This window comes from Oryzias latipes, chromosome 19, assembly GCF_053564925.1.
Source record: "Oryzias latipes strain Hd-rR chromosome 19, Olatipes_Hd-rR_3.1".
In the NCBI taxonomy this organism is placed as follows: Eukaryota; Metazoa; Chordata; class Actinopteri; order Beloniformes; family Adrianichthyidae; genus Oryzias; species Oryzias latipes.
Window position 1 is genome coordinate 6,275,787 of NC_136255.1, and position 17,150 is coordinate 6,292,936.

Consider the following 17,150-nt stretch of genomic DNA (forward strand, 5'->3'; position numbering starts at 1 on the left):
AAAAAGAACCGACTCTTTCAGCCTCCAATCACTTCTGCAGATGCTTTTGTTGCTTTCATTAATTTATTATCAACACTAATGTAAAATTATGCACAATATGAATTGTTAATGTTAAAAAACGTGTTTGTATTAATACATGTTGATCTGAATGTGTTTATATTTTTTTCACACCTGATAAAATCTAAAAAATAATTTATAAAATACAAAAAACAAGAATTACGACTGTTTCAATTTTTAATCAACACAAAACACTGCAACCACAACACAAAATATAAATTAAAATTGGCAAAACAAGAAAAAAAGAGATTTTAACGAAACACAGTAAAAGTGTCTCAGCTTCAGTCAGTAATGCAATGATCTGCTCTGGTTTTAAGATCCTCTCAGTATTCAGGTGAAGCATGTTTGTGGAGGCAGTTAGATTCTTAAAAGTGAAATGGTTCGAGGTTTTGCTTCTTTTCCTGGTGTCACATATTTTCTTTACTTTCTGTGTGTCTCTCTCTCTCTTCCTCGTGCTCGCTTCGTGTGCAGCTGCTATGAGTAAAACGAGCGTGCGGCTTAGAGAAGGAAAAAAAATATCCCCGACTGACTCATCACTACTCTCCTGACGCCACAAACACAGGATGAGTGATGCCTCTCTATAAGAACAGACATATCGATAACCCCGCTCTGAATTTAAAACTGAGGAAATGAAGCTTCAGTCATGTGATCAAACGCAATCTAAAGCGAGCGTTCGATGGGGCACCAGTGATGCTTCTGCTTTGAAAGATCGACAGAGTCGAGCCACACGCTCGAGCAGAACATCTCTGTTCAGTGAGGTGTTGTTTGGCCCTCACTGGCTCCCACTCCAGGCATACGAGGCAAGGGCCTTGTCAAAAACCCAGTAAGACCTCGTACGCTCGGCTTCCTGGCAGTAGGCCTCTAGGAGCTTCATGTCCCGCTCTGCTGGGTCCTGAAAAAATGGCTGGTCCATTCTGTCACGGTGGGGGGTGGCTCGGGAGCCGGTAGGACCCAGATGCAGAGGCGGAGGCACGAGGATCAGGGACCAGTGGGTTTTAATACACAAAAAAAACAAACAAAAAGCGCTGCAGAGCAGGATGACAAAAACCAAACGAAAAATCACTGTGGCGTGGCGAGGAACAAGGAACTTGACAGCAAGACATGAACACCAAGACAGAGTTAATGGACCAGCACAGGAGGAAAGCAGAGACACGACTTAGATACAGACAGGGCAGACAAGACACAGGTGAACACGATAAGGGCAGATGGGGACCAAAGGAAGTAAAACTCAAGAAACAAGACAAGACAGGAAACCTTTCAAAATAAAACAGGAAACAGAAACAAACAAGACAGAACAAGGACGAAAAACAAGACAACAAACTCAAACCATGACACAAATATCTGTCTCGGTTTCTGCTGTCTGAGTCATATTTATGTATTTTTAGTTTTATGGTGGCTTCGTTTCGAGCAGAAAAAAAGGAAACCATAATGCCACTACTGGATTAAAAAAGTATAACCTAAAACATTTTTTAAAAATTAAATGTAGACAGAAGGGGGGGGGGGGGGGGCTTAACTGCCCTTGCTCCCTAAAACATCTAAACCCGCCCATGTCTGTAGACTGGAGTGGTGGTAACGGTGAGATTTAAGACTTCTACTCGTCAATGGGGGTTTTGACACCTCCCTAAGGGGTTGGATTCTTCTCATCTTTGTGTTAATGATGCTCTAAAAACAGGCGACGGGGGAACTGAGCATGCCCAACCCTGCAGTCAGGAGGACGGAGAGGAGAGGCGGGCGCAGGAGAGGCACGATCAGAGGGATGTCAGACTGTAAAAAGCCGGCGAGGACCACATCGCAGCCTCATTCTGACAGGAAACAGACCGCCCCTCCCTCACCTGCCGGGGGGGAGTGGATGTGGACCGCAGCGTCAGCGCGCTGTCTGCAGCAGACCACGCCGCAGCCACGTCTCATCATCCGGGGAGCTACAGGGCGCCGCAGCCGCTCGGGATGCGCTGACTTCACGGCTGTTTCCGCATCTTCCCAAGCTGCCGTCTGAGCAGTCTGCGCTGTCGCAAAGACAGAGCGCAACTTGAAGAAGCTGCTGCGTCACTGACGCACCGGGTCGAACCTGTAGGATGCAGAGCGGCCGCCGGTGTCATTGACGCGTCCGGGTCACGGCTGCAGAGCTTCACTCAAGTTTTGTTCCCGTCAGGAAAAAAGTTGGATGCTTTCATCTGAGGTGAGAGTGTACGTGAGGAGATTTTAGATAACTTTGTCTGCACCTGAACGCACATTATGCACATTTTTCAGAAGTGGTGGCACAACAGGCTGCAGGAAGGCTTAATGACTTTATTATGCAACCCTTCTGCACATTTCCAGAACCATGGATTCACTTTTCTGCTGCATTAATTGGTATAAATAAATGATCTGATCAGGAAAATGTATTTATCTAAAAGTCATCCTGTGCACCCTCCACTGAATGTTTTATATTTTGGGGTACTTTAACTCACTGTTGAGGGAAGAGTGACTCCTGTGCATGAATCAAAGATGTGGAGATGCATTTGGCAGGATCAGATGATTGTTTACTAGCCATAAATGATCTGCAGACACTGATGCCTCCTCTCTCCCCTGCAGTTCTTGCAGAACAGAGGAGCAGAACTGGTTAAAGACTGTTACATGACTGCATTTAGAAAAACAGACAGCTTCGTGATCTGCAGAGAGAAGCCGAAAGTGTTTTTTCTTTGCATTTGTCGGATTCCGTGAAAATCCGTCTGCACTGCCGGCGTTGTTTTCTTTCTTTCTTTCCCTGGAGTAGATGGCACTGCTGCTCTCTATGAGTGTTGCCCTTATGGAAACAGCCTGCTGGTGTTTGTCACACTGCAGATGGAGAGTCCCACATGCCCGTTATTTCTTACCTCTGTGACAGTTGAGGGTCAAGGAGGAGCTGCAGCCACGTGTCTCCAAGGAACTGAGATGAAGAAAGTTGAACCTATTGCCCAGAGCTTTCACTCTTCCTCTAGACTAGATCTTAAAAGCAGGCAAAACAGGAAGCAATGGTGATTTTGTTTGTTATTAATCAAGACATTTGTTTCAATTTTCCTTGCCTTTAGACTAAAATTGTGAAATATCTCAGCAGTTTGGATGAAACTGCTTGCAATGAGTAAAAAGGCCATCATAATTAGGTTAAAAGAGTCTGCTTGTGATGCAGTTGTCATGGCTACTTTTCCACAGATGCCGTCTTGGCATGGCTCCACCTGATTTGTGTGTTTCCATAAGAGTCGGTACCCTGTACCTGGTACTTTTTCATTCACATCAGCAGAATGTTAGTCTCTGATTGGTTGGATATTTTTGGTTGGGTGTCACATCAACTTGATCTGAGCCCATCTAATACAAGAGAGCCATCTGAAACACACCAAATCCATATAGTGATGGTTTTCAGGCATTGTAAAGCTTTGCTGCAGACTCATTATCAGGAACTTGTGGATGAGGACCCAGAATGCATGAGTCCAGGTGGCAGGAAATTTAAACCTTTAATAAAAGAAGTTAAACATGACAAAACCCAAGGAGGAACAAAAATGCGACAAAAGAGATGACATGACAATGAAGAACAATATACCATGTAAGTGACTTAAGAATCATTAACACAAATCAAGACGGCGTGGATGATTGACAACCTACAGTGCTGTGACTGATAGAGAAAACATGAAAACACACATGACAAGAACTGAAATATCCCTAAAATCCAAACCGAAGTGCAGGATTCTAACACATAATAGATGGCAACTTGCATGTTAACAAAAACTACAATTTGTCTCACCCCATTGACTGTAAATGAGAACTGGACCAAGTGTGATGTCACCCATGGTTTACTTCCATTTCCAACAATATGAAGTCAATTCAGTTGCCATTTTTCTGCGATACAGACACCGCTGTGTTGGCACCAGACGTCGTCAGTAAGCAGCAGTTGATCTGAGTCAATGTGGCAACCACTCTCTCCAATCAGGAGTGAGCTTGTCGAAAGTCCTTACTTCTGCCACTTGAAAGCGGATTCAGGAGAATCTGTCAAACAATTTGAACGTTGCAGATGAGACCACATACTTAAATTAAGGCATCTGCTTGGTCAGTTTATAAGTTGAGTAACTTGAACTACAGAAAAATGTTGTTAGAAAAATTAGAGTTATCAAAAATATGTTAAAAACGGTATCAGAGCACAGACCCGGAGGAGGGCTGAGGTTATGGTTACGCCAGTTAGTTCAATTCAATTCAATTTTATTTGTATAGCCCAAAATCACAACAACAGTCGTCTCGATGGGCTTCGAAGTAAACATGTACTCAAAAGGATCATGAATACAAAGAGTTCAATAGGAAAATACTAAATTGAACTAACAAACTGACTATGCTATACTGGCATCCCTGCCCTTAGACCCCCCTTCGCGGTAAGGAAAAACTCCGGAAAAAAAAACGGATTCCGGAAAAAACGAAGAAACCTCAGGGGTGCCCACATGAAGGAGGGATCCCCCCCCAGGACGGACAGGCGATTTACCAGACTCTTAGAGAAGAATTAACTTATCTAAATCTACAACTACATATATAAAGTCCAGCAGACTAGCGTCATCTAGCCGTGGTTGTGGGGACAGTCAGGGGCGCGAGTCGAGCCGGAGACAGGAACCACAGCCAGGTGTAGGAGCAGGAGCAGAGACGAGGTACTCGGTCAGGTACAGAGCAGAGACGAGCCAGAGATGAGCCAGAGGCAGGATCCACAGCCAGGTGTAGGAGCGGGAGCAAAGGCGAGGTAGACGGTCAGCAACTGGAGCACGGATGAGCCAACTGGAGTCTGGAAGCACTCCCACTCCCCAGGAGGGGAGAGGAAAAGAGGGACAATACATGAATCGCACTGCACCAAACAGAGGCATGGAGAACTAAATGATGAATAATGATCAAGAATAGAGGAGAGGAAGCGTAGAAGTAGAAAAGAAAAGAGGACAGAGCCCCAGTGCACCATAGTTACCCCAGCTTCAACTTCTAGCAGCCTTTTAAAAGAAATAGTTATTAAGTTTAATTTAAACAAATTAACATTAAGTTAAATAATCTCTGAATACTAACTAGTCTGACAATAAGCCTGTCCAAAGAGGAATGTTTTCAGTCTAACTTTGAATGTAGAAACTGAGTCGGCCTCTCTTACATGAGCTGGGAGCTTATTCCATAAAACAGGGGCTTTGTGACTAAACGCTCTACCTCCAACCGTACTTTTACTAATTCTAGGAAGCAGAAGCAGTCCTGCATTTTGCGAGCGAAGTGTTCTTATCGGATGGTAAGGGACTATGAGGTCCTTAATATAGGACGGGGCCATTCCATGTAAGGCCTTATAGGTTAACAGGAGGATCTTGAACTTGATTCTGGAATCAACTGGGAGCCAATGGAGCGAAAGTAACACAGGAGTGATGTGATCTCTTCTGCTAATTCCTGCTAACAGTTAGGCGCGGGTCGCCGACTCATCCCGCTCCCGCAGGGGATGGGTTGCTACGGAGAATAAATGTCCCACACCTACATGCGTGACAACTAACGGGGCTTTGGCATTAAACACGTGCGAGCGACAACACGATGTGGTCTTAGAAACACTGGAAATACGTAAAGAAAATGCAACGATAGACGTGAGAAGAACCAGCGCCGCGCCGGGGGGGGGGGGGGGTGTTAAGGCGAAGCTGCAGCGAGACTGAAGGAGAATAAGAAGTTGGACTTGTCCTTAACATTCAATTTAGTTTTAATGTGCCCCTCCCTTAGTATGATCTGTGTTATTATATCTTTATTTATTTTAATGTTTTGTAATGTATGTAGCCCTTTTTAATCAATAGGGATTTTAAATTATTTTAATTGATCACTCAACTACAAGAACCGTCGGGACACATTTCCCATAATGCATTGTTTTGTAGTCATTGGCGGTTTGCAGGCAGTGCAGTACTAAGTTTCCGCCCCTTTCTGGTGATATTTTTGTGATGATTGACCGGTCTTGTTGGAGCAAAAACATACGTCACACACCATGGCAGGTGATCAGCGCAGCGTTTCGTCCACCTGCGTGATCTCAAACACGCCGATTGTGCATCTTGGCTGCACTTATTTGGTGTCACCAACATGAATTTCCATACGGTTTTTAAAAAAAATATAGGACTGGCTCACCGGCTGCTCTACAGTAACTTGTGACCAGGGTTTAAATGTGCAAAAAGTCATAAATAAAATCCAAAAATGGTTTCTGATTTTTTTTCCTCCTTTTGTCAGGGTGAGGGGGGCTTGAGAGCAGGTAGGACCCAGACGCAGAGGCGGGAGGCAAACGGTTCCGAGGCAAGAGGGTTTATTGCAAAACAAAAGGCGCTGCCGAGCAGGATAACAAAAACAAAACTAGACTGTGGCGTGGCATGAAACATGGAAACATCCAAGAAATAAATGACGCTATGACATGAAGACGATAGAGACGTTAATGGACCAGCACAAGAGGAAGGGAGAGACGAGACTTAAATACAGACAGGGCAGACAAGACACAGGTGAACATGATCAGGACAGAGAGGGACAAGGAAGTAAAACTCAGGAACATGACCAAACAGAACACCTTTCAAAATAAAACAGGAAACAGAACCAAACATGACAGAAATAAATCAAAAACCAAGACAAAAGAAACCCAAACCATGACACCTTTACTAATTTGTGTTTTAAAAAGTATACATAAAAACAAAATTAAACACAGATTCAAAATTGGGAGCACATCCTCTGACTTCTCAACCTTAAATTTCAATAAATCCAAGTTCAATCCAGATTTACAGACTATCATCTTCATCCACACTGAGGGTCTCAGCTGAGGAAGCAACCAAGTGTCCAGCAGCAAGAAGAAAAGAGAAGCCGTGTTCAGAAGAACCCATTGATGGAGGTTACAGAACTGTAAAATTTTAGTCTTCTTTTGTGTTTAATAGTTATAATTCAACAGTGTTAACTGAACTGTGTTAATAAGGACATTTAAATGAGAAAACAGCAGATATAGAAGACTAAATGAACAGAAATATGTTACTGATTTGTTTACTTATTGATTTTTTTATTTACGTATTTTATTTGAATGAGAGTTTTATAAGTACATTTTGTACAGACAACAGTTAATAATAAAGTATAGTTATTAGTACAGCACATGTTCCATACAAATTTATTGGCTCTCAGACACTCACTAGTTGCGTGTGTGCGTTGAAGTTGCGGCCCTTCCTCAGCTAGACCCTGCCTTCAGTGGCCCCCAGGTAAATTGAGTTTGAGACCCCTGCATTAGAGGGTCATACTGTAGGACAGTGTCCATAGACAGAAAAAAAAATACATATGCTGACTCCAATTATTTCAGACTTGTTTTTTTTCTGATACTAAAGGAAGTTTTATTTTGAAAAACTACCAGCTTCTCTTCGCCACATCTGTCTGTCTTGACGCGTCACTTTACTTTAAGTTGGTAGCTCAAGACTTAAAAACTAATGAAAACCAAACAATAAATCGTATTTGGGAAGTTTCTTTGGGGAGAAAAGAGTTGTAGTGAAGAAACTGAAGAAGAGCCTTAAAGAAAAATAAAGGTAATAATTCCAGAAAAAAACAGGAGTTATACAGATTTATTGACACAAATGTTCCCACGTTTCCATCAACGTTAAGCTGCATTAATCTGTTCTGTGTTGCTATCCTCAGTTAGCGTTAAATGATTCCGTGTTTACATTGGTGCTCCAGTCAGCTCGATGAATGTGATTGGAAGAGTGTGGGAAGAGGAGCAGGTGAATAAACAGGAGTGTCATGAGAGCGTGTGCGTGTGGAAATCGATCGAGGAGACAGGGTTAGGGCAAGTCTTCCGTTTTGTGCTGTGTCTGGCATGGCTGCGGCTGACAGCAACCACTGAAGCTACATGAAAGGCTTCACATTTGAAAATGGCCGTCTCCAAATTTTCCTTAATTCGGAGCCGTACGTTACAATACCTTAAAAAGTCAGATGCAGCTGAAGTTAGCATCAAGTGGTTAACATCCACTTTGACGTTCAACGGAAAAGCTTCATCACAAAGTTGAGGTTTAAACCAGCTGCAAACATTTGACAGAGGATGAAAATTCAATCAAACAAAGTTGCTGATTTGTGGAAGTTTTTAATGATTTGTGTAAACTTGTAAAAAGGACATTTATGAATTTTCCTACAGCGTGGGAGACGTAGAGGAGGGCAACTATTAAGAAACATGAGTACAGAAAATGTTCCTCTGTGTTGAAAACTACACAGTTAATCGGGATTTAAAAACAAAATATGATATCTTTTGACTCTGAAAGATGATCTGGATTAAAGTCTCAGTGTCATAATGATATTTTATGGAAAAACTGTAATGTTGCTTTTGTTTAATTATTAACAATTCAGAAACAACTTCTACAACTCAACAACTTTGTTAATTGAATCTTCATCTGTAAAAATAAATAAATAAATAAAAATCGACTCATATTTTCTGAATTTTCATTCTTTCATTCATTCATTCATCTTCTAAACCCGTTTTGGTTAGGTTAGGGCTTCAATTACGAGGGAAATGTAATTTTGAGGTGGAACTGGTTTGGATTAGGGCCAGGTTCGGTCTAGGGCTGTCCCTTTCGGGGCTGCCAGAGCCCATCCCGCCCACTTCTGGACAGGTCGCTAGTCGGCGTTTTCAGATTTTTTTACCAACATTTTTTTGATATACCATTTTATTTAGAAAAATAGTTTTTTTAGAAACCAGGAGCTTAAAAATCTTAAACGCAAACTGCTGCCCTGTTCGGACTGATCCTTGAAAATATTGTCTGACATGAAACAGGTCGGTGGCCTGAAAAGGGTTGGAGAACACTGCTGTAGGACACAAATACAGAGAGGCTGTAATGACCTGAGTGAAGCTGTGGTGATGTCACAGTCAGCTCTAGCGGTGATCGGGTTTAGGTTAAAAGATCTGGATACTCAATTCCTTTTACTGTTGGTTTTGAAGCACAAGTGTCCAAATCAGACGCTGTTTTCTCTTCTCCTTCCCACGTGTGTTTTTTTATTTCTTCCCACACTCTCCTCTTTGCTCCCTCCCTCCCATTCATTCTTTTTTATTTTCCTCTGAAGGTGGATATCACGTTTTTCCAACCAACTTTTGATAACGAGCCTTTCTGTGTTTGTTCTGCTCCACAATACGCTTTAGAGGTGTTACATGGAGATTTTACATTGAGGCAGTCCTGGCAAAGAAAGGACTCTCTTAGCTTGTGCAAAGGAGCCAGCTTGTGTGATGCTGCTGAGCATTAGCATTTTACAACCCTTGCATGTAGCGACTGCATGGTAGCTGCTTCCATCTGCGAGGCTTTTTCTGCATGTTGGCTGATGGAGCAGATGGAGAGCTTTGCAGCGGCCTGAGTCCTGTGTGATTAATGAAAGGCAAACGTGTTGTAGAGGCCCCTTCTCCTGGCTCCTTGCTGAAATGTTGCTTATTTTGTCACACCGGTCTTTCGCTCACAGCGCAATGTGAGGATGAGGATCATTCTTGGCTGTTTGCTGATATTTTAGTGCCAGTTATTGATTTTTTCTAAGTGATATGCAATCCCACTTCAATCAGACTCCTGCTTAGCTGCTCAAGAGCAAATGATATCACTCTAGACTCGATGTCTTGAAGCTTTATGATGTAAACCAAAAGTTAAGCTCTTAATTAGTTTTTTGCCAGTTTTCAACTTAAAATTATGACCCTAATTTTCATCACCCTCATACTCTGTGCATTTAATGACAGTGGATTTAAAGACGACACTTGGAAACTGGATTCAAAGAATCTGTGGCAAGTTATGCAGGCAATTCTATAATTCTCTGGGTACTTTGTTTTTATTGAAGAGTGTTTGGATCTTCAGGTGGTTTACTTTAAACCCAAAGGCTTTCTAATGTACGAGATAAAATCCAACAGGCCGTTTTTTTTGTGTTGCATAACTCTTATGACCATTCCGGCCTTGCCAAGTTTGATCTTTTCTGATCACAGAAGCTAGGCCGGGTTGGGTTCATCTCTGTCTGGGACTATACCACAACATAGAACACTTTCCAGTGTTTCCATGTCCCAAGTCCAGGTAAATGCAGGTGGATGGGTCACTGTCATAGAAGCTAGTTAAACCATGTGTGATTCATAGCATCATCTACTGTGGCGACCCTTAAAGAGAGTAGCTGAAGAAAAAAAACAACATTGTATTGTATACACCTAAAGCTACACTCACATCAACGGTGTTTAAACAACCACTTTCAATGGAAGGTCTTTTTAAAGACACATATTTGCGCTTTTCAGGCTTCTGTGTTCAAAACTCTCTCATTCACGCATCGCTTCGCCCATTTTTAAGACCGTTTTCGCTCTACGTACAAAACATGTGGCCATTGAGCGCACCTCTTCTAATTCACAGAAGTGCCAACCGTTTAAAAATTGATTATGAGGGAGAAGTTAATATTTGTGGTTTGTGCCCTGCTGGAATTATATGATACCAAGTCTTTTATATAGAGAATAGATCTGTAAAAGAAAAAGCCTGGAGTCAGATTTGCGAGAGTTTCAAAATTTCACACCAAGACTCTTGTAACTGTAGGTGGTGGACCTGTGCAGGTATCACTTGGTGACAGTCCAGTGTGAACACCATGGGCTAAACATGCTCGGTGTGAACGTTGTGGAAAGTTTTATACGCCCTTCTCTCCTAAATGTTCATTCTGGTTGGTTGATTTAAGAGCTGATGGTTTAAAAAAAGCTGAGGCCTTGTTTTGATTTCCTTTTGCAAGAAAGCAACAAAGTCTTTGAGGCGTCTCTGATGATGCCAAACTAACTATCATACCAAAATGGCAGGATGAGTCATTTGACAGTTTTCTCCCAAATCAAAGAATCCCTCAAATCCTGGGATCAAGGTTTTGTATGGCATAAACAAGATATTTAGCATTTTAAGACATTTTTAACGATTCATACACGTGTTTATAGTGTTTTGGACATGATTCATCAGGTATGCTCAGACTTTTTAACACAAAAAGGCTTTGCCTTTCCAAAAATTAGACAGAACACTTGGCTCAATCAAAAAGATGCTGATGGGAAGACATGCAGTGAGATTTCAAATCAGTATACTACATGTTAAAAGGAAAAGATCATCTATTGACCAAGGCCAACTATCCCCCTGGTTTATAGTCACAAGCTGTTTCAATATAACATTTCCTCAAGTAATGCATCTGTTGGTGTTTTATCTCTTCGTTTCTACATCTTTACTTTTTTTTGTTCACCACCTGCAAAAGCAACCTTGAATATCTAACAGAAAGCGTTTTAATACAAGAGCTTTAACGTTTGACCCAAACATTCCAGCTGGAATGGGAATTGGAAGAACAAAAATTAAGTCTAATAAACTGACTCTATTGTGTTCCAAAAAGTGTGAAAATGCTCTGATCAGAACAGGTTGATACACTGACACTATTTTTTTTTTAAATCTGTCATATCCCATCTGCTGTACCAAAATACGACCTTTTAAGTTCAGAGGGAATTTTAACCTTTTAACATCTGTGATGTCACTTGGCTTTGCACCAATATGCAACACATTACTGATGTAAAGTGTAACATTACAGCACAAAGCACAGAATCAGCTGATTTACATTAAAAATGTATCGACTTCACTGTTGCACAGTGTTGCATATCAGGTTAAGGCTGCTTTTCTCTGCTTCAGAATCCACTGGAATTACATAATTGCGTGAACGGTTGAAGAGCTATGCTACGTCCACACCGGGCATGTGATGCACATGTAACCCTTGTGCTATCTTAGATGACCCCACCCTTACATTGACGTGTTCTCCCTACCATGACAAAGGTGGATAAAGGTGGAAAGATTTCATGTAATCCATAAACACCAGTGAGGTTCACAAATCATTTAAAAAAAGGTTTAGCACACTGTCTAGTGGGTTTAGATGACCCAACTCCCAATGTTAAAGTGCCTAGGATAGCACAAGGGTTAAGAAAGTGCTGAACACGGGTTATTAAACGCGCTTTTATCATACTGTGTTCACACTGGACTGTCACTTCCCAATACTAGCGCATGTACTCACAGTTTGAAAAAGGCTTAGTTCGAAATGTCGAAGCGGTGCAAATCTTGCCAAATCCAATTCCCTGATTGGTTAAAGTTGAACTGGTTTAGCTTTCAACGCAGGTTCAGTGACCACTCATGTTGTACATAGAGCCTAAAAGTGGACTGAAAAACTGTAAATGCTTGAAATGTGCAATCACTTGTAATTGGAAGTAGGCACTTGAAAGTTTAGTAGTTTTACGGTTGTAGAAAGAAAGTAAAAACTGGATCTAAAGCTTTGATGTAAGAAGATTTCAAACTGTCTCCATGGCAAAATCTTATTTCCCATAAATACTTATTTGGATTAAGATTGAAATACTGGAAAAGCGAATATTCACGTTATTGTCCAAATTAATCATTGACATTTTAGAACTGAAATTAAAGTCTTCAGCTTAAAAAAACATGTATGATTCTTGAAAACCAAGAGGTCCTGGAGTCTTCTGTACATTCTCAACATTAGCAGAAAAATGCACTTAATAATGAGAGACGCCCAGAACCAATCGTCCGCTTGTCACAAAGTAAGTCTATTTTTAAAAGGTTATGAATCAATGAGCACCATTGTTGTTCCTATGGGAGTCCTGTGTCTCCCCTCAGAGGTTACTCTTACCTGATTAAGCCAATCAACTTATCACTTAATTGGATGATAGTTGATGTTATTTGTCTAAAATAGAACAGCATAACAGAAAGAGTCACTGCTTTCTTCCCACAGCTTTTTGGGGGAGGGCATCTGTTTCAGAGACGCTGACACAGCTGAGAGCTGGCTCAGTGCTGTTTGGTGCAGTCTGCAGGGAGGTGGAGGGGCTGGTGCTGACAAGTGCCTGTTGTTTTCACCTGTTTAACCTCATACTTCCACTCACACTCAGGAAACCTCTGTGATTGGGCTGCAAACTCAGTCAGTGGCATTAAAAAAAGACAAGATATAAAAAGGATGACAGCAGATGACACGTCTTTGTATTCAGCGCTTGAACATTTGTTAAAAATTAAAACCCTTTGAGATTTTTCTCTTTAGCTACCAATTCTTGGAGTTGAGAGAAATTAAAACAGCAGAAGTTATTTTGAGGTTAATAATAATAATAATAATAGTAAGTTCTTTTAAAAAAGAGCCAGGCAGACAGGGAACCTTGTAAAAAAAAATACTAGTTAAGTAGTGCTAGATACTTTTTTCGTATTAACTGTTTGACAGTAGTATGACCCTGTTTGGTGTGCGTGAGGATGTTTACGATTGTTGAAACAACAATCAAACAATCAAAGCACATTAGTTTTTATTACAGAAACACACACTTGTGATTTGCAGTTAACATTTATCAGCTTTCTAAAATAAAGCCCTGTTCCATTTCCGCATTATTGGGTCCAACCAGCATTAAAAAGAAAAGAATTTCTACCAATTTATTATCTGCTTTCCTCCTCCATGTCTGTAGTAAGTTTGCAACAGCTCTCTAATGCATTTTCAGCTTTAAGCAGCTCTTTTTAAAAAATAACAAGCAAGGAGTTTCAGGGTAATCATGGAAACTGCGGTGTGAAGCACATTTTAATGTAACTTTTCCTAAAAGTCACTTGATGTTATTTATTTGTTTGATAATCAGAATTAGAATTACTTTATTGATCCCACACGTGGGGAATTTGTGCGTTACCATAACAGCTTGTAATCATGAAAAAAAAATAGAATAAATAAAAAACAAGTAAATGCAAACAAATAAGGTGGTATAATAATAGTTTAATAAGCTACCTCTGATTATTCTGGTGACTCCACCCCTCCCACCGTGACAGTCAAGCCCAAAATTATTCATATCCTGGAAAATGAGGCATAATGTTACTAGTATTTATTTGATCAGTACAGTTTCATTTGAAGCAACTGCATGGTGGCGTAGTGGTTGCCCGTAGGAGGACCTGGTTCAAATTCTGTCTGGGACCTTTCTGTGTGGAATTCCCAAGCTCTCCTTATGGGTTTTTTCCAGGCACTCTGGTTTCTCCCACTGTCCAAAAACACTCTTGATCGGTTAGTGTGTATCCCACCTTCTCTCAACAGTTGCTGGGTTGGCGATTTAGCGAGTTCAGAAAATGGATGGAAATTAAGACATAATCAATGTGAAAAGGAGGGCATTTCAAAACCAGGTCAGTGGTTTAGTGATAAAGTAGCATGAGACTGGATACTTGTGAGTTCAAACCCCTGGCTGGTTATACCAAGAACTATAAATGGCACCCAGCACCTCCCTGCAGTAAGGGGTTGGAATGGGATGATGTGCAACTGAGTGCAACTGTTCCTACAGCTCAGTGATCCCCAAAAGGGGGGGGGGGGGGGGGGGGGGGCAAAATGGTTGTCAAACTAGTGTGTATTGAACTTTTTTATTGACATGAAAACAAAATAACTCACATCCTTTGCAAACTGTCACAAACTAGAAATATCAAAGTAAGGGGTTTAAAATTGTGCTTCTTCCAATCTGTTTTGTGAGCATCTAATGAACAACATAGTTAAATTAGGTTGCCCGACACGTGTTTGGTGAGCACGGCCCTAAATCCACTCATGCACAGCCATTTCGATCGCTTTGATTTTCCATTCTGTCATGCCCTCAGAGGTGGTTAGAGAACTAAATCAGTGACTCAATATGTGCTGTTTATAAAGATGAGACCAAACGTCACAGCATCTGTAATTCAGTCACTCATCCTCCGAACCTGCTTAGTCCTGCTCAGGGGCACATGGATGCTAGAGCTTACCAAGCTATTGTTGGGTAAAGATGGGTTACAACCCTGGACAGTGCTTACTGCAGGGACACTCAGAGACAGATGATGCACACACTGAAATTCACATCTAAAGGACAATTTATAGTCACCAATCAACCCTAGAAGCATATTTTCGGTCTTGAGAGGAAACCGGAATGCCTCCCAAAAAACGCACATGCAAGAGGAACATTTAATATAATTTATGTAATTTCATTTATATGATCTCTGATAAGTAATGGATAATGCCCAATGAGGTGTTCGTTAAAAGGAATTAGTAGACAACACAGAGGCATGAACCATCTAATGTGAAGTCCAATGATTTCTAATAATAGATGCCTCAATGGAATTATCCTGCTATAATTATCCATGGTCACTTGCAAAAGAAATAATATAAAATCCATAATTAGTACTTTAATCTTGTGTTTCTCACATTAAAATAATTTTGACAATGTGCCTTGCAATGGTAAGCTGCAGCTTGCTCTGCAGCAGCTGGCGGATGAGGACTAACTAGTGGAGAAAAGTGCTATATAAGCTAAATGTCATGTTAAGTGATACAAAACATTACTTCAGAGGGAAAGTTCACCTCTTACCCCTTCTTTTTGTCCAGATAATGAAGCTAAATTTCCACAAGTAGTTTCCTACACCACTTATATTCACCATTTACTCTGATTATTAAATGTGCATTAATAAACACGTTTTTTCATAAATTAATAAATAATAACATTATTTATCTATCTTTTGAGTTTCTGTTACCAACTGGAGTTTAGGCAAGTCCAATAATGTAGAAAGATTAAGGCTACGTGACCGTAAACTTCTTTTTTAGGTGTCCATTATCGCTTTTTATTGGACATCCTGCAGATATAACTCAACCGGTATAACCGGTATAATATAGTTCACATACTTGCACGTTTAGTTGTGTGTGCCCACTTTTATTCCCACATGATGAGCATCAGAGATCAAATCAAAGAAAGGATCTTTCTTCGAGTCTAACTCAAGGTTGTAGAGATATCTGTAAAGTATTCTACCATAACAAGCAGGTTTGCCTGTAAACTCGCATAATCACATTTGTGTCTACAAAGCTTCCAGTCAATCTTGCAGTTTCCAATTCATTTTTTTGGTTGTTGCTTTCAGTCAGTTTTTTGTAGTGATCAAATCATAATGACAAAACATTTAGATGTGTACCACAAACATTAACCCTGTTGTCTTTTTTTTTGTCATTAGTGCTTTTGAAAAGGGATCCTTCCATGACCTACTGTCAGAAGTCAGAACTCTATCTTCCCCTCTGGTCACAGGCGGGAACCGTCTCCAGAGTTCTGAACGCACTACATCTCCCAGCAACCCCAGTGCAATACCACACACCTGACTCGTGTGCAATCACTCACATTATATTTAAGCACTGCGCTGAGCCTCACTCAGTGTAAAGTGTTGCTAGTGCCACTCTGCCTACATTACATCCAGTCTTGATCTTCTGATTTCCTAAGCCTGTTTTGACTCTGTTTGCCTGCAGCCTGCCCCAAATCTCGCCTGGATCCTGACTACTCCAGTTTCCTCTCTGATGCTCCTGTGCTTGTTGTTGACCCCTGCCTGCCTGACCCTGATCTAGCTTTGTGGACCTTTAGCTGTGCTAATAAACCTGCTGCAATTGGAACCAGCCTTCTGCCCATTTTGCCCATGAGGCTATAGGTTTTACTGGTCACAACCTTATAGATCTACAGCAGACAAATGCTCTATGAAGGTTCACACAAGGACAGGTATGACCCCACCTTGAGGGTTCAGTGTTAGTTGGCATCACAAAAGTATTTGTGGGTTTAACAGGTGCTTTAGTTGCAGTTTTTTTTTTTTTTACTACAACATTTATGTCTTTCTTTGTGAGTTAAGAAAGTTAGAAAACAGAATCCTATACAAATAGAGAAAAAAGTTGAATTAGACCTTCTAAAAGACCTGTTTGAATTAAAAAAGGAGTGAAAGGAGGTTATTTTTTATAAATTGGGTCAGATTTGATCCAAAGTCTAATAATAGGTTAATGTGTGTTAACAGAATATTGACCTACTGAGGGAATGTGATCTTTTGGGAACACAAAATGGCCTCATTATTTGCTTCTTCTTCTGTGGGAACAAGCTTTACCTTCTTTTTCTCTTTGTTTAGACACATCATTTTATTTTCATGAAACATTCCACTAAATTTACAGGTTCTCTTTCAGCTAATCACAGACTCCTGAATAATTTAGTTACTAGCTCAAAGTGTCTGAAAGGAAGATCCTCAGTGGCACTGAGTCGATTTCCTGAAGATGGCGATTAGCTTACACATCCAGCAGTAATAGCACAGCTGTAAAACCTGACAATGTGGGTT

At 40.9% G+C, this 17,150-nt stretch overlaps 1 protein-coding gene across 2 annotated transcripts in view; it reads left to right on the forward strand.

Moving 5' to 3' along the window:
* The first annotated feature begins 1,776 nt into the window (after window positions 1-1,776).
* Window positions 1,777-17,150, forward strand: part of LOC101166258 (uncharacterized) — a 134,941-nt gene continuing 119,567 nt past the window's right edge. For both annotated transcript variants that reach the window (XM_011488421.4, XM_078937917.1), the window contains exon 1: window positions 1,777-2,233. The gene's annotated coding sequence lies outside the window, so the exon portion shown is untranslated. The remainder of the gene's footprint in view (window positions 2,234-17,150) is intronic.